The 6,604-nt window shown below is 38.4% G+C and overlaps 1 non-coding gene across 1 annotated transcript; it reads left to right on the top strand.

The window, feature by feature from the left end:
• Nucleotides 1-3,789: 3,789 nt before the first annotated feature.
• Nucleotides 3,790-3,896, top strand: LOC127099715 (small nucleolar RNA R71). The gene has a single exon (XR_007794191.1). It is a non-coding gene; the product is annotated as a small nucleolar RNA R71 (small nucleolar RNA).
• Nucleotides 3,897-6,604: the final 2,708 nt, after the last annotated feature.

The following is a 6,604-nucleotide window of genomic DNA, read 5'->3' on the forward strand; positions in this document are numbered from 1 at the left end:
ACGTCGAAAATCTCTACTTCCAAAATGCCCTTTTGTGGCATCTCGTCACGTCTAGATATATTTCCTGTGCGTTGACATCTATCACATTTCTTGATAGCCGCATGCACATCCTTCCATATGTTTGGCCAATAAAGACCGGCTTGTAGGATTTTAGAGCAGGTTTTGGATGTACTTGCATGTCCACCACAAGGAGCGGAATGACAGTGTTGGATTATATTTTCTATCTCTTCTTCAGGTATCCACCGACGGAAAATACCATCGGGGCCCCTTTTGAAAAGTAAAGGGTCATCCCAGTAATAATGTTTTATGTCATGGAAGAATCGTTTCTTTTGTTGGTAAGATAAATTAGGTGGAACTATTCTGGCAGCTAAATAATTGACAAGATCAGCGTACCATGGTCTAACACATATAGCTAAGGTGGTCTCTACCTGTTTATCAGCTTTATTTTCTTCCAAAGTAGCTATAAGTTTATCGAACGAGAAATCATCGTTGATCGATGTTCTTTCCGGTTCCAGGTTTTCGAGTCTAGAGAGGTGATCTGCTACTACGTTTTCAGTTCCTTTCTTATCTTTGATTTCCAAATCGAATTCTTGTAGCAACAAAATCCACCTTAGGAGTCTAGGTTTAACGTCCTTTTTTGTTAAGAGGTACTTAATGGCGGCGTGGTCAGTGTAAACGATTATTTTAGCTCCGACCAAGTAAGAACAAAATTTATCTAGTGCAAACACCACTGCTAAAACTTCTTTCTCGGTCGTGGCGTAATTCATTTGTGCTTCGTCTAGGGTTCTACTTGCGTAATATATGACGTGAAGCTTTTTATCCTTTCGTTGTCCTAAAACAGCGCCTACGGCGTAGTCGCTTGCGTCACACATTATTTCGAATGGTTCATTCCAATCCGGAGCCTGCATTATGGGCGCGGAGATCAATGCTTGTTTAAGCTTTGAAATGCTTCTAAACATTTATTGTCGAAGATGAATTCAGCATCTTTCATCAATAATCTGGTTAAAGGTTTAGTTATTTTAGAGAAATCTTTAATGAATCGTCGGTAAAAACCAGCATGTCCTAAGAAGCTTCGTACTTCTCTCACAGTTTTCGGAGGTTGAAGGTTTTCGATTACTTCTATTTTGGCTTTGTCTACTTCAATTCCTCTATTTGATATGATGTGTCCTAAAACAATTCCTTCTTGTACCATAAAGTGACATTTTTCCCAATTAAGTACTAGGTTTACTTTTACGCATCGTTGTAGAACTCTTTCTAGGTTTTCAAGACATTCTTCAAAGCTTTGTCCGCATACGGAGAAATCATCCATAAATACTTCCATGATGTTTTCGAGAAAATCGGCGAATATTGCCATCATGCACCTTTGGAAGGTTGCAGGAGCATTGCACAAGCCGAACGACATTCGTCGATAAGCGTAGGTACCAAAAGGACATGTGAATGTTGTCTTTTCTTGGTCATCAGGATGAATTGGTATTTGAAAGAAGCCTGAGTACTCGTCTAGATAGCAGAAATGAGAATGTTTTGCTAATCGTTCTAACATCTGGTCAATGAATGGTAAAGGGAAATGATCTTTTCGGGTTGCTTTGTTTAGTTTCCTATAGTCAATGCACATTCTCCATCCCGATTCGATTCGTTTGGTTATAGTTTCTCCTTTTTCATTTTCAATAACTGTTATACCTCCTTTCTTTGGTACTACGTGTACAAGACTAACCCATTTGCTATCAGATATAGGATATATGATACCTGCCTCTAATAACTTTGTTACTTCCTTTTTCACTACCTCACTCAGGATCGGGTTTAGTCTCCTCTGATGTTCTCTAGAAGTTTTACAGTCTTCTTCTCGCATGATGCGGTGCATACAAATAGAAGGACTTATTCCTTTAAGATCGGTGATGTTGTATCCTAGTGCGGTTGGATATTTTCTTAAGATATGTAGAAGTTTTTCGGTTTCGAGTTTTCCTAGGTCTGCATTAACTATTACTGTTCGTTCAAGTTCTAAGTCTAGGAATTCATATCTCAGATTTTTGGGAAGTGTTTTCAGGTCGAGGTTTGGTTTCTTAAGGCATTGCGTAGGATCCGATGTTATTGCTAAACATTGGTTAAGTCTGTCTTCTACACGATAGTTAGACGATTTGTCATTTTCTAATTCTGTTTCTTTTATGCATTCATTGATGATATCCATGAAGTAACATGTGTCATCTATTGCAGGTGCTTTCAAAAATTGGGAAAGAATGAACTCAATTTTCTCTTCTCCTACTTCGAAAGTGAGTCGTCCTCGTTTTACGTCTATGATCGCACCGGTGGTTGCTAAGAATGGTCTTCCCAATATAATGGGTGTAACTTCATCTTCTCTTATGTCCATAATTATAAAATCGGTTGGAATGTAGAATTGACCTATGCGCACGGGAACGTTTTCAAGAATTCCTACAGGATATTTAACGGAACGATCTACTAATTGCACAGACAGTTTAGTTGGTCTTAATTCTCCCATTTCCAGTTTCTTGCATATGGATAAAGGCATAACACTGATACCGGCTCCTAAATCGCATAGAGCTTTGTCTATGACAAATTTTCCTATGTGACAGGGTATAGAGAAACTACCAGGGTCTTTAAGTTTGGGAGGCATATTCTGGATTATAGCGCTGCATTCAGCAGTGAGTGTAACGGTTTCGCTCTCTTCAAGTTTCCTTTTATTAGAAAGAATTTCTTTTAAGAACTTAGCATATGAGGGCATCTGCGTAATAGCTTCTGTAAAAGGAATTGTGACGTTTAATTGTTTCAGTAAGTCAACAAATTTTTTAAATTGGCCCGCCTCTTTGGTTTTAATAAGCCTTTGAGGGTAAGGGATAGGTGGTTTATAAGGTGGTGGAGGTACGTAAGGTTCTTTCTTTTCTACGGTTTCCTTATTACTCTCTTCCTTTTCCTTAGGTTTATTTTCTTCCTTAGTTGACTTTTTAGAGTTTTGGTTTTCAATTCTTGGATCAGACGGTCCTTCTACCTCTGTTCCACTTCTCAATATGATTGCATGAGCGTGGCTTTTCGGGTTAGGTTGGGGCTGTCCAGGAAATGTACCAGTTGGGGCAGCGGTAGGCGCTTGTTGTTGAGCTACTTGTGATATTTGTGTTTCCATCATTTTGTTATGGGTAGCCAGGGCATCTACTTTACTTGCTAGTTGTTTAATTTGTTCGCTAGTGTGTACATTCTGGTTTAAGAAATCTTTATTGGTTTGCTGTTGAGAAGCTATGAAGTTCTCCATCATGATTTCCAAGTTGGATTTTCTAGGAACATTATTGTTAGGTGTAGATGGGGTCGGCTTTTGATATCCAGGAGGTATAACTGGGGCTTGATTGGGAGCTTGTCCTGGTGCGTATAAAGCATTATTGCTCTTATATGAAAAATTAGGATGGTTCTTCCAGTTTGAGTTATAGGTATGCGAGTAGGGATTTCCTTGAGCATAATTCACTTGCTCTGCTTGGATTCCTGTTAGGAGTTGACAATCTGCAGGAGTGTGACCTTGGATTCCACAGACTTTGCAATTTTGAGCTGCGGCAACCACGGTGGCTGGAGGTGATACATTTAAACTTTCAATTTTATGGGCCAGAGCATCCACTTTTGCATTAACATGATCAAGGCTACTTATCTCGTACATGCCACTTTTCGTTTGAGGTTTTTCTACCATTGTTCGGTCGCTTCCCCACTGATAATGGTTTTGGGCCATGCTCTCGATAAGTTGATAAGCATCGGCATAAGAGACCATTATAGAAGGTATGAATTACTAACCAGTCCTCTAAACCATGGTGTGGACAAAGTCTCATCATGTCTTTGTATCTTTCCCATGCTTCGAAAAGAGACTCGTTATCTTTCTGTTTAAATCCATTTATCTGGGCTCTCAACATAGCTGTTTTGCTTGGAGGAAAATATCGGGCAAGAAAGACTTTCTTCAACTCATTCCATGTGGTGACCGAGTTGGAAGGAAGAGACTGAAGCCATCTACTAGCTTTATCCCTTAACAAGAAGGGAAAAAGACGAAGTCGAATCGCCTCTGAAGTGACACCATTAGCTTTAACAGTATCAACGAATTGGACAAATACGGATAAATGAAGGTTTGGATCCTCGGTAGGATTTCCAGAGAATTGATTCTGTTACACTGCTTGTAACAGCGAAGGTTTAAGTTCGAAGTTGTTTGCTTCGATTACGGGTGGAGCAATACTCGAATGCGGCTCATCTTACGATGGAGCGGCGTAATCTCGAAGAGCACGAGCTGGTTCTGCCATCTCGGGTATCGGCGAGGGAAGAAGATTTTTGAGGTCGGGCACTTCGATAGGAGGGAGATTGTTTGCAGCACGATATTCCCGAATTCGTCGTAAGACTCGGAGATATAGTTCAATGTCGTTGATTCGTAGGTAAAATGGCTCGCCTTGTGAGCGAGTGTGTGGCATACAAATCAACGAAAGAAAGAAATAAAAATTGCCTTAGTCTCTACAGCGTAACAGAAGGGTTACGATATCGACTAAATAAAAGTCCCCGGCAACGGCGCCAAAAACTTGATCGCGACTTTATAAGTCTATTGGGGTACTAACTGCAAGTGCACAGTTCTATCGCGTAGTTTTAAAAGATATCGATCCCACAGGGACTTATGAATTGATATACCGTTTTTCTAAGGTTACTTCGTAAAGCTAAGGCGGATGATACTTTGATGATTAGGGGGAAAAGTAAAACTAAAATTGGATCTGATTTAAATATCAATTAAGCGGATATCGGTATGTAGTTCGTCGTAATTAGGGAATCAAATCTTCGTTGGTTTCTTGGTTTTTAAAATAAATCCTTTCAGTAGACACTATTGATTAAAAGTCTTATCTCAAACTCTCGCTCTGTTGAATAGACTATGACTTTATATTAACGTAGCTGTCACTTATTAGTTAAGTCCAAAATCACTTTTTGAAAACAACAGAATCTATAGAAACTATTTTCATTAAAATAATAACTGTTTAAACACCCTCGTCTCAAACTCTCGCTCTATTGACTTAGATTATATAATTAAACTTAAATGCTTAACTCTCGTCCTCACATTTAACCTTTAAAAATACTTTTTGAAAAAGATTAGAATCTAATTAACTCTAAAAATTGCTTTTGCCCTGATTTAGAATTAATGTCCAATTTACACTGTCCAGTTAAAAACTCAAACCGTCGTTCTATTGATTTTAACTTCTTTATGTCTTTTACTCTCGTACAAAAACCTTGGTATTAACTCTGTAAATTGAGACCATAAAAAGAGTGACTTTAATTTTAAATAAAATTAAACCAACTTAGTTTTGATTCCTTATTCCGCTTACTTTACATACCGATATCTAAATTAATTAGCCGGACATGCTAAACAGGTCTGAACAATTATCCTGCTTAAATAAAGCCATATCAGGCAAACAATATAAATAAACAGCAATGCAGAGCATATATAAATTAAAACAATAAATTAAATAACCTGAATAATTAATAGGAATCTTGAACACTCCACCACAGACCGGTTGGATTTGTTCTTGCAATCTTCAATCGGACAGGAAAATAAAAGCAAAGGAATAAAATACTATGATCTAACGTAAGGTTAGATCCAGTAAAAGATACACAATAATTTCCGGTGTAGAAACTATTGTGTGAAAAATTAATTAAGTGCTCTGAAAATTGACTAGAAAAGAAAAGAAAATAAAAAATGCTAATAATAAAAAGCTGTAGAAAATTAGTGCTGTAAATGCTTGCACGGCAGAAAAGGGAAGCGAGCCCTTTAGGGTTGGATCCTTGGTCCTATTTATATTAGTCCCCTTTTGTAACCGTTTCCAAAAATGCCTTCCGTAAGTAACTTGCACGCTTCAACGAGTCAAGCGGAGGAATAGGCTTCAACGTGCCTCTGTTACGCGTTAAAAGCCAAAATCATAGGAGTGGGGTGTGACGTTCGTCACACCATGTGTTACGCTCGTAACACAAAGTAGCAGGGCGTGACGCTCGTCACACCTTGTGTGGCGGTCGTCACAGCTTCAGCGCTCCTGGCTTGTAATTGTGGGCTGGGCTTTAGTGGAATTTGCTTTCATCCTCTTTTTCACCCCCCTTTTCTTCCTTTTTCACTTATGCTTCAAATAAGTTACCTGAGACAAATAGAAGGGAAAATACCACGTAATATCGAATAACATGAAATAAATTGAAACAAATAATAATATAATTTAATTAAATAGGGTCCAAAAATGTGATATTATTTCATGTTATCAACTACTCGCAAGACATTAGTACCTCCAAAGGGGTCTCATCTGAGCGAGGTTCTCATGCAAACCTTTAAAGGGCCTAACGCCAATAAGGTCAATGTGACTATACCACCATCCTAGTTTAAGTGCACTCAAGTCCGGGTATGAGACTTATATCACCACACAAAGATCACCAAGCATCCACAAACAAAAATAACAAACAAAAAGCAATAACATAAACACTGATAAACAAGTTAGACTTAACCCATTTAGAGTGTATCCCCAGTAGAGTCGCTAACTATCGCAGTGGGAAAAATTTGAGATTAAGCTATTGGTTAACTTAACTAAGAAAATCAAGAGTCACCACCGAACTTTAT

This window comes from Lathyrus oleraceus, chromosome 6 (genome assembly GCF_024323335.1).
Source record: "Lathyrus oleraceus cultivar Zhongwan6 chromosome 6, CAAS_Psat_ZW6_1.0, whole genome shotgun sequence".
NCBI lineage: Eukaryota > Viridiplantae > Streptophyta > Magnoliopsida > Fabales > Fabaceae > Lathyrus > Lathyrus oleraceus.